This window comes from Protopterus annectens, chromosome 2.part2 (assembly GCF_019279795.1).
Source record: "Protopterus annectens isolate FY-2018-M chromosome 2.part2, PAN1.0, whole genome shotgun sequence".
Taxonomy (NCBI): domain Eukaryota; kingdom Metazoa; phylum Chordata; order Ceratodontiformes; family Protopteridae; genus Protopterus; species Protopterus annectens.
Genome location: NC_056730.1, coordinates 143,173,476 through 143,191,986, shown reverse-complemented (window position 1 = coordinate 143,191,986; position 18,511 = coordinate 143,173,476).

Here is an 18,511-nt window from a genome sequence, read left to right as displayed (position 1 = left end):
GTCATTCCTAAGGAATCCCTTTTGCCAATGCTGGGAAAGCAAGATAAGCAGAACCAAACTTTCCATTATTCTTCCATTGCTGTGATTGTGCTAAGTGCCACATTGCATGTTCAATGGCCAAATAATAATAAAATAATAATAAAAACTGACAGAGAAAACACAAATTTGCACACAAATGGAGAGGAGGTTGGATGATAATGAAACAGAACCTGTGAATTGTGTGCTGCTTACTTGCATTTCCAACCTTGACAAACCGACGTGTAACACTTTATAAGTCTAACCTTACACACTCCACCTGATGTAAGCATTCACAGTTGCCATCCATTAAATGCAAACACTGAGGAAGTGCCTGCACTATGTTTACATCCCTACAAGGATCCAAATATTTGGGATTCAGCAATTCTAATGAGTTCAGACCTCATTTGCATCTTTACTCTGCTGAAAACCCTGAATCTACACCAGAAGTGACTAAGGAAACTGAAAGGGAGCCGAATGATTTATGTGTTGAACACAGACGAGTACTGATTTTGAGATGATATGCCTGCATTTCATTAGCTACATACTGCATGTGCTGACATGTAACTATGAATAGCCTGTTTAAGGTTTTTATAATTATTTTTATTAGCACACACTTTTACACTTTTATCTGTCTGCATTACTTATAACTGTACTATTCATTTGGGGGTGTGGGAGCAAAGCTGCATTTCTTTTATGGCACAAAAAAGGATTTATGTTGATATTATTAGTCTCCTTTTGTTGCATCCAGCCTACTGTCACATGTTAAAGTCAGTTCTGTACAAATCTCACACATTTTACTTTTTATTCTGTCCATGTAGACTCCTTTCTGTGGCCATATTCCAAAAGTTTTGGAATTCACAGGGAACACCAGTATGAAGTCTACATGGTTGCTTTGTAGCTTGTTGAATAGCTCCAATGCATTACCTTGGTTGATTAGCATGCAATTCAGCTGCTTATGCAGTAATTATCATGACATGGTGTTTACCTTGTTTGCACAGGGGTGTGTGTTGCTACATGGCACTTACTGAATTTAAAAGTTTTTGCGTCTGTGTGTATCGTGTTGCAACACACGCACACAGTGGAAAACTACTGTGTTAGCTTTACTGAATCCCACTGAGAGTCTTTCATTTGTTTGTGTCTTTGGTGACACATTGAACCACATGATTATGTTTTATTAAGCTTGAACCATTTCCTGTCAGTTTGTTCCATCGCTATGCCTGTTCGGTGTTTGGTGTCAGTACTAGCCATATGTTAGTCATGCTTAGGGAGATTGCTTAATCACTAATATCATCTTTTTGTGAGGGTCTTTACTGTTGGGGCTAACCCCACATCAACTGTGACCATAAGCTAAGGTTGACTGCGGATATCCAGCAGGAGTTAACCCTTATCAGCAGCAACCCCCATGTCATTTTTGATAATGATCTCAGGTTGAACATCAAACATCTTTAATTGTAATGATTGATTGACTGTCCTTGACCCTTATCTTCATGTCAGCTCAGTATTATTCTCAGCTGTGAATATTTTCCACCCTGTAAGTTCTTTGAAGCCTTTGTCACTGACTACATGTTTTGGGGACAGTCTACACCTTTAGAATGACTCTACCTACCCCTCTCCCCACATTCTGCCACTATATTTCCATATCTGTCCCAGACACAGAACCTCAATCTCTCCCTTTACAATTATGTGCTAACACTGTGAATAATAGTTCCATTACCTTTATGCCACTGGATCAAAGGTGTTTATTTTGGATTGTTTCTGACTCCAAAGAAAGAACTTGTCTGTGATAAGTTCTAAATCTTCTGTTTCTCAGATTCTCTGTGACTAGGTTACACTATCACTTCTCTGCATACTTCTCAACTGTCCATAACTTCACAGAATGTCTGGATTTTTAACTCACATGTTTGGTCTGTTTCTCATAAAACCAGTGGTTTTCTGGAAAATTACCTAGGATTGAAGTCAATAAATATTGACAGAGATTCAGACTTCATGTCCTTCAGACAATACATCCTAAGACAAAATACATTACTCTAGCAAATGTCTTAAGTTTATAACAGCAAAATTTAAAATCGGTCTCTGATTTTGGGACTTTGTCCCCCCGTCCCCCCCGCAATTACATTGGGCTTTCTCCAGATTTCATGCACTGAGGGAGGTTGACAGATATGGTTTTGTGCATTACCATTTAGTGTATCCACAAATCTAAGAGCATTCACAAAGAGACTAGCACCTGGAATACCCCTTTGCGGATTTCTGGTTATTCTCATATGTCTTTATTTAGAAAACTTACTTATCTTTGGAGTCTTTTCCTAGAGGTTAGGAGTCTTTGAAATAGATAGTCTCCTTCCTCACCAGTGTAGATTTCCAGATACATGTTCAAACCCCCTCTTTGACTCAGTCATACAGGATTGGGTTTCTAGGATTCATGAGGACACATCATTATCATCCTCCAAAATTTCAGATTCTAGTTTTGTGCTATCAAAATGAAACTGCAGGTGTGAGACTTCACATAATTCAGTATTTAGGTCTCCCTTTTTTCTTTGTATCACAACACAGCAAGCAAATGCCTCAGACTTTGCTTGGGGAGAGTTTTCAATGAGGGTAAAAAGATGCTTCCTATGGGACATGTCAGACTGGCCAAAGCACATCAATGTCAATAGAATACTAGCTGTGATCCATAATATCTCTTTTTTGTCATGGGGCTCAGGGGCCCTTTCAAGTGATTACAGTCAACATCAGAGTCATGTGACACTTTAGAGTGACAACAAGTCTTTCCATCTGTGCTAGCTGGCTCTTGTAGCTTGGAAGGTAGCTCTTTGTCAATTCTAGATCCTCCAAGCATCTTGCATTCCGTCAGAGCAATATGTAGTGGCAGACAATATCAGTAGGACCAGGACAGGTCCTCACTATCAGAAATTATTCAAGAGGGTCTTCCTGGGTTGAGGAGCACCTCAAATGGATCAGTTCACCTTCTATCAAAGCAGATAAATAACCAGATTGTGTTACAGGGCTCCTTACAGGTAGACCAAGGGAACAGTTGCCTTTCCACCATATCCACTGATGTGTTAATTTTTTTAAGATTCAGAGAGACTCTTTGATTATCTTTGTGGAAACTCCCCTTAGGCCCAAGCAACAGTGGTTTTCCCCTCTTAAAGCATTGACCAGGGGCTTCTCACACCAAGACCATGGTTGTTTGATACACGCCAGTCTTAAACTACTGCAACTGACTGCCTGGATCATTAATTTCTGATACTTTTTAGACAACTCTTTCAAGAGGAAATGCAGCAGGTACTTAAGGAGGCAGGGAAATCTGCTACTAGGAGACCCACGTATCAGCAAGATTTTCTTGTTGGTGCCTAATGAATAACCAAGGCCCTAATATGAATTATGTACCAGTGGTTCTCAAATATTTGTATGAGTTGCTATCCTCTGGCTTATCTTATTCCTCTGTCGAGGTTAATCTTGCAGCCATTTCAGAATATCTGGCCCTGATTCCACCCAATCTTCTTTGTTTCTCATTAAATAATTCTTCAAGAGGGCTTTACTTGTAAGGCCACCTATAAAGAATGTGGCTTCTTCTATGATCCTTAACTTTATGCTGGGAAAAACTAACAGTTTCTCCATTTGAACACACTCACTGGCACATTCACAGTTCATTACTTGAAAACTGTGTTCTTCTTGCTCTTCTTGCAGATATCATATCAATATCTGAGTTGCAAGTTCTTCTGGTGGGTCAACCCTATATTGTTATTCCACCAGGATAGAGTTAGACAAGGGATTAGTTCTTAAAGTATGCCCAAAGCTGTGTCAGAGGTTACTTTGAATTAGGACGTCAATATCCTGGTGTTCTATCCAGAACCACAAAACCAGGGAGAAAAAATTCTACATACTGTAGAAAGCTGGTCAGCTATTCATTTCTTGTGATAGGACTAGAAAGAACAACCGGTCTTGAAATAAATTATTTCTAGATGTCTGTCCTCAGCTATTGTTTCTTGTTATTCCTATCATAGCAAATTGATTCTAGGCAATATCACGACACACTGTACAATGGTATGCTGGAAAGGACTGGACTCTAGAAGCATTCTAAATGCAGCTACTTGGTCCTCTGTATATACAATTACACAGCATTACAAACTGGAATCCTTTTCCAGGTGCAAAGCTAGCTTTGCAAGGACCATTTTCCAGGGGCTCTTGGACCATTATCCTTCCTCATCTCAGGTTGAATAAGCTTCGCTAATCAACCCAAATAGCCAAAGGTTACTGCAGCAATGGGAATAATGAACATATAGCAAGTTCTTGTACAACTGCACTAACAGTAGATTTCCAAATTCCACACTGCTGCATTAGCCACACCCCTCCCTTTTCATTCATATACATATTTTTGGGGGGAATAGAAAATGCTTTTGTGTTTTTATCTGATCAGAAGTTCAGGATGGGGTTTCTTCCTATTTTTTCTACAGGCAAAAATGTCCTGAGGTCGCTTCCTTCTGGATTCTATTTATCTGAGTGATGCTGGCCAGTCAGCAGCCAGAGGGAAGGTGTGGGAGGGAGCCAGAGCTTTTGAAGCAGGCTAGTCGTTGCTTCCTAAGCAGAAAACAACCCAAACAGCCAAAGGCTGATGCAGCAGTGTGGAATTCAAACACTTGCTGTTATGGTAAGTTCTTATACAACTGTACTTTCTTATATACTAGCACTAACATGCTTACTCTCCAGTTGTCTGGGATATACCTTTCTCTCCATACCACAATGTGTATCCCTCAGGAACTATTACTCCCATGAGGCATATTCTATAGGAGTGTTGCACCCTCTGCAGCTTTCATTTGGGATGCGTCAATGACAGATATTTGTGGAAACACTACTTCATGCATAGTGCACATGTTCTCAGAGCATATTTACATGACTAGAGGATTTTGGCTGTGGCCTTCAGCTAACATGTTTTTAAGTTTGTATTCTGCCAAAAGGAAAGAAGATTGCTGTGAAGGTATGAAAGAACATTATAGCACTTTTTTGTGAAGAGGTCATCACTACATGATTGAAACCAATCATGTCTTTACAGTATTATCTCTGTTTCCCCCTTAACAAAATAAGCAATTATGTTCTGTATGTGTGATTTAGTTTTAAAGCACTGTTGTGTTATGAGTGTGGCATAAAGGTTAGCAAGATGTTCTTACAATCAGATTAAGCTTGTTGGGCAGTAATATGGCTTCAGTACTGGATTTCATTGTATTCATTAGCTGTATGAGGTGCTGCACTACGGCGCATTGATTGCTATGGCCAAGTATGACCATCATACTGACATGGTGGAATTTTCTGGAAGATGCAGTTTTATGTATGACTTTCTTACTGGAAGCAACTTAGTTGTAAAGTACACTGCTCTTTTGCATTGGGATGGAGTCCATATGTTATTTTGTAACTATTATGTTTTCAGGGGTTTCTATATATAGAACTGATGAGATCTCATTAGGGCCTTGGCTATCGCTCTGTCCTGGGTAGTGAATGGCAAACTAGGCAACCAGTGAAAATGGGTAAATACTGCCAAGCAAAATGTTAGGCACAGGACTCCCACCTATATTAGTTGTAACCCAAAAGGCAATTACTTTGAATACCTGTATGGATTCACTCACACTCTTATGGTGAATATCTTGCTTGCTTTTCTTTTCCCAAAAAGTACATATGAGACAGCGGTACATTTTATATGCAGTTTTAACTCTTTAATTGCTCTCTCACTTTTCAGAGAGTTTCAGTCTAATATAAACAGAGGAATATGTGTACGAATGGGAACAGTAGTTTGGGTTGGGCTGTTCGCCAGCATCATCTAAGTGCTTCAGAAGCAGGTTTGAGTATTCTACTCCATCAAAAACAAAAAAAAAAAAGTTTTTCAGAACAAAAACTGTTTCATAAAGAGATTTATATGTTAATTTTCCAATTGCTTAAATAATTCATATACATACCTTGTAAGATAACTGAAGGGCATGCATGTGTTGATTTTCATTTCATGAATGCAGTCTGCTTTAAAATGTAAAATACTGTTTTGAGGAACAAGGCAATCCTCAATTTTATTGTTGATATTGAGAATTAATGAACACTGGCTTTATACTCTGTTTTAATTATAAAGGACTGGTATATAAGTCCAAAGCCTCCTTTTAATTTTCAGATATTAAGTGCATTTGCTACTTTAAACTGTTTTGTCTGACAGTTCTGTGATGTACTTTCAGGCCTGCCAGCAGGATTTCCCAGATAGACTTAGTTGCATAGTGGAATATTATTGCTCCACAGCTTTTCATATTTTTAAAATAAAAAAAAAATGATTGACAGCATTAGCATTTACTGAGAATGATCCTCTGTTCCATTTGAGAAAGCAGTTGCCAAATAAATAATATATTTAAAATTTACCTACGGACAAAGGAGCAAATGTAAAGTGCAGGCCAAATCTGGCCTTGAAAAAAATAATATATTCTTAGTCCCAGTGCATTTAGAAGCCTTCAGACTCCACTGGGAGGAAGATGGCATTGATGTTTTGTATCCTTATGTATGTCAGATGGTTTACGACAGCTGTCAACTTCAACTAATTCAACATGTTTGGATTGTTCAGCTCCTGTATTTTCAGACTTTAATTTGAAAACTGGATAGTCAGATTTTCTATGCGTGAGGAAAATGAAATTTTGTTTGTACTTGTTCTTATTAACAGGTTTCTCAGAACCATATTTTTCTAAAAACAATTACCAAAAGACTTTGATAACAGAATAAAAGTGCATTTCCATCATGTAATAGTAAGGTTCTGTTTCTTTACATCTGAAGTGTTTATGTAGTATTTACCATGGGGGCTGCTCTGTCAAGTGATAAATCTTGATGCCATTCAGCTTGGAAAACTGAAGTTCAAGGTTTAGTTGTCACCCTGCAACACGGATGATTTATACTGTCACTTAAACCCTAAACAGTGAGACTACTATTTGTTAGATTCATTCTGTTTTCTTCTTCTTCCTGATATTACACCACTAGTACACAGCTTCATCACATCCAACATTAGACTCTGGATAAGCAGGACTGTGTAATGTTTGCAGATTATGCAGAAGGCAGCGCACTTGGATTTACTCGGTCCCCATTATTTCAGTATGATTTCTCTTGATTGCTTACATAGTGGTCCATATTAGCACAGACTCCTAGAGCTAATGTCCACAGTCCTACATAAATACAAATGCTAATAAAATGATCTGTTTTTTTTTGAGAACAAAATAAATCCTAATTGTCTAGTATGTCTGTGCTAGTGAGATCTTGTGGATTATACAACATAGAGACAAAAGCTTTAGGAATGTGAGTTTTGTACACTTCATTTGTTGTTTATTATTCTGACCTCTAGGCTGTAATATTCACCCAGTAAAACATAGCAAGTCTAAGCAGTCATTAATTAAAAAATGGATGTTTCCATGTTGTCAGTTGTTCAGGAAGATTTACCAAGCGCTGGTCACAGTTCTAAGTATGTGTTAATGTAACAATTGTAGAAAGAGATAAACACATTTATACATGAATTCACTGATTGTACTAACAATCATTTAATTACAGTTGTATTTATCTGCTTGTTTTGGCTTTTGGAAGTGGCTTACAGAGATGTGTCCTATTTCTAGGAGCTATCATGAAAGGCCATGAGAGTGCAGAAATCCTGCTGACACAAAAGTGGCAGACCATGACCCATGACATTAGTCAGAATATATCAGAAATGAGGTCATAAAAGTGTATGTAAATTGCATTAGCCCATCATTGTGCAGAAGGATACTTACGACAGCCAGCTGATGACTACTGAGATGGAGAACTGGGCATACTGTAAAACTAAATACATGTATTTGGTGGACAGTATATTCAGTGGCCAAACAAGGTAAAAGGAGCACCAAAGGCATTCTTTCTGGAAACCATAATAAGTAGTCTGTCATAAAACGAAGGCTGATAATACATTTTTAAATTGGAAAAGGGTTCAACACAGGGCTTCAAAGAATACAGGTGAATAGTAAACATATTCACACGGCTCATATTTTGAGTGCACGGGAGCAGCTCAGACACATTCTTCTCTGCCTGCCATTTCAGTGCATTAATATTCCATTTTTGCAGCCCCAAAATGAACTTATTATTATTACTCTCCACAAATGGCCTCTCCACAAAGGCGGACCCTCCACAGAACTAACCAATTACCGCCCCATAGCTATTCTTTCACCACTCTCCAAAATACTAGAGAGATGCATGCACTCTCAGGTCTCAGACTACCTCCTTACTAACAACCTCCTTTCCAATACTCAGCATGGTTTCCGACCAAACCATAGCACCACCACTGCCTTACTCTCCTTTACTAACACTATCCTTCAGCATAAAAACAATGGCTATCTCTCCTCTGCTACTTTCCTAGACCTATCTAAAGCATTTGACATGGTCCCACACAAACAACTTATCTCTGTCCTCAATAACCTATCCTTCTCACAATCAGTCACCAACTAGTTTCAGAGTTACCTGTCTGACCGCCAACAATCCGTTGTATGGCAGAATGACAAATCTCCCCAACTACCTGTCTCCATAGGGGTTCCCCAAGGATCCATCCTTGGACCCCTACTCTTCTCTGTTTTCACCAATAATCTAGCCTCTGCCACCAAACATGGCACACTCATACAATATGCAGATGACTCAACCATCATCTGCTCAGCCCAGTCCCTACTCAAACTGCAAAAAGTCACACAGGAAGCCTTTTCCTCTGTTGAAACTTGGTTATCCGATGCCCAATTAATACTCAACCCAAACAAAACTAAACTACTCATCTTCCAACCCACCAAACATACTCAAAACAACTCTCACTTTAACATCACAGCAAAAGACAACACCACTATATACCCAACTGAACACACCAAATTGCTAGGAGTGGAAATAGACAATAAACTAAAATTTGACATTCACATATCCATGACCATAAAAAGTCCACAAAACTAGGAGCTTATACAGAAATAAGCAACTTCTCACCAAAGCAGCAAAGATTTCAATAGCAAATTCCCACCTTATCTCCACCCTACTTTATGCCTCTCCAATATATACCAACCTAAGGCAATGCGATCTAAACAAGCTAGAGACCTGCTACAACAAAATCGCCAAATTTGCCACAGGGGCATCCTACCGTAGTCACCACTGTCTCTCACTTGCTGAACTGGGCTGGCTTGAACTCCCTCACCTCCTTCAATGGTATCAACTCTCACTTGCCCACAAACTAGTAAACCATCCACTAAATGTCCCATCCCTCCAGAATCTACTCCAACCCTATCGCACCACCAGACCACTAAGATCCAGCAACAAAAATCACTTGCAGATCACTAAAGCCAATAACTCTGCTGGTGAAGCACTATTCTCTTGCACCATAGCCAAATTATGGAACTCCCTCCCACAATTACCTCCATACCATCATGCACCCACTTCAAAACTTTACTAAAAGCGCACCTAAAAACATGCTGGCTATGCCCTTGCAACTCTGACTCTAATATCACCCACCCCATCCAAACACTACCTTTCTTTCCACTCCACTAACTACCTTGATTATAGCAAGCTCAGATACTCATAAGCCAGTACTTATTATACAGCAGGAACGTCTTCTTATAACATTTGTTAATGTCTGTTATGTACTTCACAGATAAAGATTCTAGTTGTCTACTGATGTACTATGTTCTTCATCTGTAAATATGTTGTAAGTAATTGCTATGTAAATTGTTAATCGCTATGTAATCCAATGTAACTACTGTCTGTTTATTTTAACTGTGGAGCTTTTCTCCCCGGGCCTCCGCTGAAAATGGACCTATGTCCAGTCGGACACTCCCGGTCAACAAATATAAATAAATAAATAAATTACCATGCCACTACTGATACCCTCCCAGAAGTTGTCTATCTCTTAAGTATTGTATCTGGTAATACTTTTTAGTTCAGAAATAAACTTCTGAAGGGCTTGTTTTAGAATTTCATGGAGCTACATCTCTGTTAGATGAATCACAACATAAAATATGAAGACTGGAAGCCTTAGTGTTGACTTATCGTTTCTTCAGACTTCCTGTTAACAACTCCCCTGTATCATAGTACTGTAGAGCCTTAGAGGAAACAAAATTAACTGTTGCTGGGTGGGATTTTTGTATTTTTTTTTCTTTTAGCACTCTGAGTGGTGCCATTCAATATGGTGCAGGTGGAAGTTTTCTGTTTATGCTATAACTCACAGCACATGGTTAGTAATGGTGCTAGAGTTAGGAATTTTAGGTATGCAGTGGAGCCATGAGTGACTTCCAACGTGTGATGCAAGCTCACAGATGTCATTGCCCCCCTTGCAGTAAATTCCTCAGTTGGTTCCAAAGTCTACACTAAGAACCTTGTAGAGAGTACACACCCCTGCAAATGTGCTCCCTTCACCCCCAAAGAGGCAGGTGGACATAGCCCCTTCACTCCTCTTCCACACCATCACCTGCACTTAAGTCACCAGTCAAATTCTGGATTGGAGTCAGGGCTGTAGACCCCTATGTAATGTAGACAGCACACTTCTCAGTTATTCCTCCCTTTTGCTATTCTTTTCATACTCCTTCCCTGCTAGTCCAATAGGGGGGTAAAAGTGCCAAAAAACAATCACCAAATTTGCATGCTTGGATTCACAAATTGAAAAGTACTGATAATCTGGTAACATGAGCTGTCACACCTCTCCCCTACAAATAAGAGTTTCTTTTCAGTAGAAGAATACTTTTTCTCCTTTATATAAATTGTAAAACTTAATGGATGCTCTATGCTGCCATGTAGTTTATGTAGTGGTGTTCCTCCGACGTTAGCGGTATTATTCTATGGAATGAATGGCCTCAACAAGTCTGCATATCTGAATATTGAGGAAATGCACCAGATCTCTTTCATCATATAACTGAAATTGTTCTTATTCCTGATTCCAGAGTAAGAGATTGGTCCCCCCTCATGTTTTAGTACAGATTTAAGATTACTAAAAGAAATAATCAAAGATCACTTATTGATTCACTTAAAATTGTTTAATTTAACCATAACACAAGAACCACCTGGAGACTCAAGTGAACTGTACTACAAGAAATTCAAGCATGGGAAATGTAGAACTGCTGATTCACTCATTTCTCATTATGCAGCACAATGGCACCTTTCCATTTAATATAAGATGGGCAGAATCAGAGCTACAATTCATGGTTTGTCAGGAAAGCCTCTTACATTAAACATTATAAAATAATTCAGATTAACAATCACAAGGAATACATTTACATATTAGATAGTATTGCTCATACTTTCACCAGCATAAATTCACTCACCTAGCATAAAAATTGAGCTAAGTTATTATATGCAACAAGTCTTTCATTGTTTGACTCTAAGAAACAAAATGTATAGCGTTAACTTCAGTTCTGTTTAAACTTTTGGATAACTTATTGGGATTAAACCATCATGACAATATTTAATCAGTGTAAGATGAAAGCTCATTTTACACCTGGAAAATATGCAAAAACATTTTACCATGCATATGAAAAATTATAAGCATCAGCAAATACACATGCAAATTTGAGTGATGTTGACAACTGCTTATTTTATTTAAATTCAATTAAAGCCTTTCTGTACAAGTCCCACATTTTATTAAAATTTCTTGATAAATTTTATTTTCCCCCAAATTTTATTCACGCTATTAATAGTATTACATGACTCATCTTCTGCTTGCATTAGCATTAACGGTAAAATCTCTCCTCACATTAAAATCTTTACAGGTACCAGGCAAATCTATTCCCTTTCACCATAATTTTATTCAGTCCTTTAACCCCGTTAGTCATGTTATTCACTATTATCCCTTACTGTCACGCACAGGTTTCATTAAATCATGAATCATTACTTTTTCATTTATGATGGCCTTCTGTACTTCCAAAACCCTTCCATAACTATTCCCAAGCTGTTAAAAGTTATAGAGGGAATACAGGGAAGCATCAGACTACAAATTAAAGTGCAATAAGTTGACTTTTTCTTTTACCCTTCAGTAACAGGAAAGCAGTTCTAAACTTGACATGTGCAAACATTTCATTAAGTGAACCTAAGTATCTCTCAGTTAAATATAAACTGAATATATACACATATTTATTGGGACTTACTTTAATACCACCACCGTGAAGATTAAAACTGACACAAACAATTGGAACTAGTTTAATTTTAACTAACTAGTGAGGTATAGTATGTTAAGAAGAGTATCTTTACAAAAATCTTCGACTTATGCAGCAACTCTGTTTTTATATATCAAACAAGTACTTCAGTTGCATTAAAAAACTTTCTATTCAAAGTATAGAATATGAAACCCTATGTTATGTTTCCATAACTTCTGCAACTCAGAATAAAGGTTATAATTAAAATCCCAAATATGTTACTCTTCCTCAAAATCAAGATGAATTAAGCTTCCCCATTTCTGGACATTTCAGCCATGCTGCAGGAAACACTCCTGTATGGATCATTACAGCCGAGTGCTCCTCCAGGCTTCTTCTGCAGTTAACTCCTACTGCTCCTCTAGGCGTCATATATTGATTGTTCATATTTCTAGTAATAATTCCAAAACCATGTTACATACAAGGTACCAGGATATTTTATCTTGAAGCATATGTGATGGCAAACAACTGTATTGATATTTGACCTCTCTCAATGAGTATTTTCTAGAACTGTAAGGTGATAACTTCATTTTTTAAAGGCTTAAGCCATGCCCACTGGGAGTTAAAGGCACACACTCAAAACAGCTGTACCGGAGGGAATGAGTTAATGGTTAGATCAATGATAAGGAGCTATGGTATGACTTCCTTAATACTAACTTTTCTCAATAAAAAACATGAGTATTTTTGGCAAAGTTAGTTTATCAAACTTCATATACTAGATGAAAAGAATTGTATAAAGAAATTAATGTTTTTTGAAAGGTTTATGTTTTGGGCCATTTGGGTATAACCCAGATATTACTGGAAATGTTGAGGCTGTAAAATGTTTAAGTTTTGTATGATAAATGATAACCATTTATGGTTTATAATAAACTAGTAAACTTCAGTATCAGATTTAACTCCGTTATTTAATCTTAAACATGTTACTCCACATCAGAATTTAGAATTGTCACAGTTAAATTATTTTCATTTGCTGATATAAACAGGAAAAATGTTGATATGATCCCTTCATAGGTAAAGTATCTTTAAAAAAACAGCATAATTTTCTTTTGCATATAACACAATGACCAAGTCTGCAGATAACTGCAAGCTGGGTGCTGTCTTAAATTCCCCTAGTGATGTGAACATCCTCCAAGAGGGCCTTACCCAAACTGACTGGTGCCAGAAGCATGGCCTCAAACTGAATGCCAAGAAATGCATCATGATCCCCTTTGGGGAAAATTTCATCCCCACTAATTATCATATTAATAACAATGTACTAAGCATGCAATCAGTCTTGAGGGACTTGGGCACGCAGGTTGATAGCAACCTGACTTTTGACCATCATTTTGCCTCCGTTGTACAGAAGGCTTTCTACATGGCCCACCTCACAAATAAGGGTATTTCATCCAGGAACAAGGAGGTCATAACATCCCTGTACTCCTCCCTTATCAGACCCCTTATTGAGTACAATGCCCCCTTCGGCATGTACCTTGCCAAGCACATGCAGCAGTTGAAGAGACCAGAGGTTCCTGATCAGGAAAATCCAGGGTCTCAAACACCTACCTATACAGATAGGCTAAAAGCCCTGTCCCTCTACTCAGTCTCATACAGACTGCTCAGAGGTGACCTGTGTCTGGCATACAAGGCCATTTCAGACCCAGCCTTGATGGAGTCACTGCATATCCGTAAGACAAACCCCACTCGTGCAACCCGCATGCAAGGCCTTAACTTGGTCTCTGACATTAATGAAACTTGTTGGTGGGACAGATTTGTGTCCTAAATACTCCCCCATCTGTGGAATAGACTCCCTCTCCATGTCAAGCAGAGTACCTCTCTAGCCCATTTTAAGAGGAACCTGGACGACTGGATGAGAAACAGAAAATACACCCCTGGGATCCCAGCTGTGTCCCTCCTGGACAGGGGAAACAGGTGCTGACTTTGAGGGAACATGGGCAAAAATCTTGGCTAGGCTTATAAGGGCCTCTGGGCCAACAACCTAGTATCATCCTATGAACCTTTGAAGCTAATGTTGAATTTGTACATTTCTGAAGCACATCTTTCAATTTTTTGTGAAGCCATTTTGCAAGAAATGGACATCTGTCCTCACTGGCAGCAGATATAGTCTATTGCTTACAGAGTGTTGCCCTTTTCCAAATATACCCACCCACAATTTATGTTGCTTCATAATGCCCATGTTATTCCCTATACGCATATAGCCATGAATTAATTCTCCCACATGTATCATCTGTGGTTATAACTTTATAGCAGATTTATTTGATTTTTTTGTCATGTAAATCTGTGTAACCAATTTGTTGTTTATTTCAGAAACTCAAATGTAAAATTCTGAATGTGAGTTGCAATTGGTTCAACTATCTTCTTTGTATTCATATATTAGGCACCTCTGATATAATGTACAGACTGTATAGTTATAGAACAGATATGGGCCAAGCCAGGTATGGAAGCAAGGTACACAAGGAAAGCTAGCACTGGAATGCACAAGACCAGGAAGTCATCAAAAGAAAGAAGTAGTGCAGGAAAAAGTGGGAGATAGAAAACACAGACCAGAGTAAGAGGGAATACTGGTTGGCAAATAAAGAGGCTAAGACAGGAGTTGCAATAGCAAAGAACAAGGCAGCAGAGGCACTACACCAGCTTCTGGAAAGTGACTCAGTAGATGGCACAAAGAAAATCTATCACATCTCAAGGCAAAGACAGAAGGATAGGTGGATACCCCTCATAAGGAAACCTGTTCAGTCCACAGGAAATCAAAGGCAGATGGAAGGAGTACTTTATGCAGCTTCTGAATAAAGAATCCCTCACAGAAGCTGTACCTCCCCAACAAAGGCAATGGAAGAAGAGGAGCCCACCCTAAAAGAAGAACAGCACTAAGGAAATATAGTCACGGAAAGCATCAGGCTCAGAAAAGGTCACAGCAGATGTGATCAAGATGTTAGGTGAGATAGGGGAGAAACAGATCTTGAGAGTACTCACGGCAGTACAGGGAGAAAGGTGTATCTCAGATAACTGAAGAAAAAAACAAAGTGCTGGTGCACAAGAACAAAGGTGACATTCACAGCTGTGGGCAGTGCAAACGTGCCAAACTCCTGTCACGCTGCATGAAAGTTCTGGGAGGATGATAAATATGCAGAGTAGTAGAAAGTAAGATAGGAGAAGAGAAGTTCAAATACAGATCAGGATGCAGCACAAGTGACCCAATGTTTACAGTGAGACAGATTGCTGAGAAGAAAACAGAGATAAGAAAAGAGTTCAACTAGCTAGGTATTCCTAGACTTGGAGAAAACCTATAACAAGGACCCAAGAAAGGTGATTTGGGCAGTCCTGCGGTGGTTCATTGTCCAAGAAATACTGGTAGAATTAGTGCAAGCTATGTACAAGGACCCAATGTCTCAAGTATGAACTGTATTCAAACTCACAGAGGGGCTCCCAGTGGGAGTGGGTGTGCTTCAGGGCTCATCTCTTGAGCCCACTGCAGTTCATACTGGTGATGGACTTTGTTAGCAAACATATTGGAGGGAACATCAACAAAGTTGCTGTATGCAGAAGATGTGACATTACATACAAAATATGAGCAAGAACTCCAGAAAAAGAGAAATGGAATGCAAAACTGAAGGCACATGGTATAAAACTGAGTACAGATAAGACACTCATAATGGCAGAAAATTGGGGAAATCAGAAGAAGCTGAGAACTGAGAAGGGAAAATAGTAAAAAATTATTTTTATTTTATTTATTTTATTTACATTTGATAACCGAGTAGTGTCGACTAGGCCAGAAGTCTGTTTTCAGTGGAGACCAGGGGAGAAAAGCTCCAAGGAAGAGTACATAATTACACATTTGAACATATGACAATTACAATAGGAGTTCAAACGCAAGTTCCTTGACATTGTATCTAAAAGCATATAACAATGGCAGTAAAATAAGCTTATACTATTCATACAGAGAAAATATATATATGTATATATATATATATATATGGATTCCATACATTTGGTCGAATTACACTTAGTCAAAAATGATTCCAGGCATTTCACTTCACTGAAAGCTCACTTGGTCGAAGTTTATTTGTTCGAAAATGGAATATAGCCCCTGCCCCACTGCAGTGCAACCTTGGAGAGAGAATATTAAATAAGGGGGGTGTGGGGGGCACAGCCCCCACATTGGGGGGTGTGGGGGCATAGCCCACCACATTATGCCAATAGTTTTTACTAAATATATATATATATCAATGCATTTCTAATGGATATACCTTCTTATAATAGTGAATACATTCAAATTATGTGGGGGGCTACACCCCCACACCCCCCATTGAGGGGGCTGTGCCCCCCACCCCCCTTATTTAATATTCTCACTCCAGGGTTGCACTGCAGTGGGGCAGGGGCTATATTCCATTTTCGACCAAATGAACTTTGACCAAGTGAGCTTTCAGTCAAGTGAGCTTTCAGCGAAGTGCAATGCCTGGTATCATTTTTGACTAAGTGTAATTCGATCAAATGTATGGAATCCATACATATACATATATACATATATATATATATATTTTTTTTTTTTTTTTTTTAGGATAAAAATATCACAAACTGCAAACTGAAGCTAAGAAGGCTCAATTGCCAAGAAATATTGACAATGGGCAGTGGAAAGAAGGAAGTCAGACAGTAAGGGATTAAATTAGTTAGCCTGGTGGAGAACATGAGCAAAGCCTATCTATGACGAAATATTCCTTTAGGGGCTGTTTAAATGAATGTGTATCACTGATGAACAGAATATGCTGAGGTAGACAATTCCAGTGTTTGGCAATTATATGTGAGTAGAAGGAGACGCTGTGAGAGTTTTGGCTTTTGTTAACTTTCAACAATACTTTATCAGCAGACCTAAGACATTTTAGGTTAGTGTAGGGTTGGACAAGGTCAGACAGAGATGGGCAGTTGTCAAGTTTGTAAAAGACCGTATGGGCAGTTAGTAGCTGAGTCAGAGTAAGCAGGCGAGAGAGCTCTAACCAATTCAGCTGGAAAAGGGCAGTGCAATGGTGAGATCTACAGGCACCTTCAAGAATGCATGGATCATGCAATCCCAAATAAAACCAAGACCCATTCCCCCAAAGGCAGGCGCCCGGTCTGGTGGACCCCAGCCATAAACAAACTTTACAACAGAAGGAGGAAGCTACTACATGACAGAGCAAAATCCCTAAATGGGAAGGCATCTCTGATCAGTACTAGCAAAAAACTACGATCACTCATAAAATCATCCAAGGCTAACTTTGAGAGAAAAATCGCAAAAGTCACAAAAGACAATCACAAGGCCTTCTTTAGCTATGTTAGAAACCTGGGTGGAAACTCCCAGATATGCTCAGAGTTAGTCCAAAATGACACAAAATACACTGAACCCACTGACATTGCCAACATTCTGGCAGACAGGTTCAGTGCAAATTTCTCCTCCCTCCCCCAAAAGGAGAAATAACTATCCCAGCAGAGTGTAGCCTCCCTAACATCTCAGATGCCCAGGTGAGAGACGCCCTCTCTAAAGCTAAAAACACAACATCAATGGGACCAGACGGTGTCCCGGGCTGTGTGCTACATGAACTCCAAGAGGAACTAAACCCACACATAAGACTGCTGTTTAATCTTAGCCTTACTACAGGATACGTACCCATAGAGTGGCGTACGGCAACAGTGGTCCCACTTTACAAAGGCGGTGCTTCTATGGACCCTGGAAATTACCGCCCCATAAGCTTGACGAGCCTGGTCTGCAAAGCTATGGAGAGGATCATTATGGAACTCATAAACAAAGACATTGGGGACCTACAGACTTTGGATCCTACCCAATTTGGCTTTGTCAAGGGCAGATCCTGCCTTTTGAACTTGGTCGACTTTTTTGAAACCGTCACTAAGGCCATTGATGAGGGTAAGGCAGTCCACACAGCCTACCTTGACCTTGCAAAAGCCTTTGACACAATACCCCACTCGGGCATCATAGACAAACTCACCAGCTTAAATGTACACCCATATATCACGAGATGGGTTGCAAACTGGCTCAAGGATAGAACCCACAGGGTCAGAGTTGCTGGAGCTATGTCAGACTCTAAGCCAGTCACAAGCGGTGTCCCACAGGGCTCAGTCCTGGGACCCCTCTTGTTCGGCATTTATTTTTCTGAGGTACAGGCAAACATAGGAGGATTGTGGCTGACAATGTTCGCAGATGACTGCAAACTGGGCGCCATAACTGATACTCCAGCAGACACAAACATCCTTCAGAGAGGCCTCATAGAAACAGATAATTGGTGCCAGAGCCATGGCCTTAAGCTGAACGCCAAAAAATGTATAGTCATACC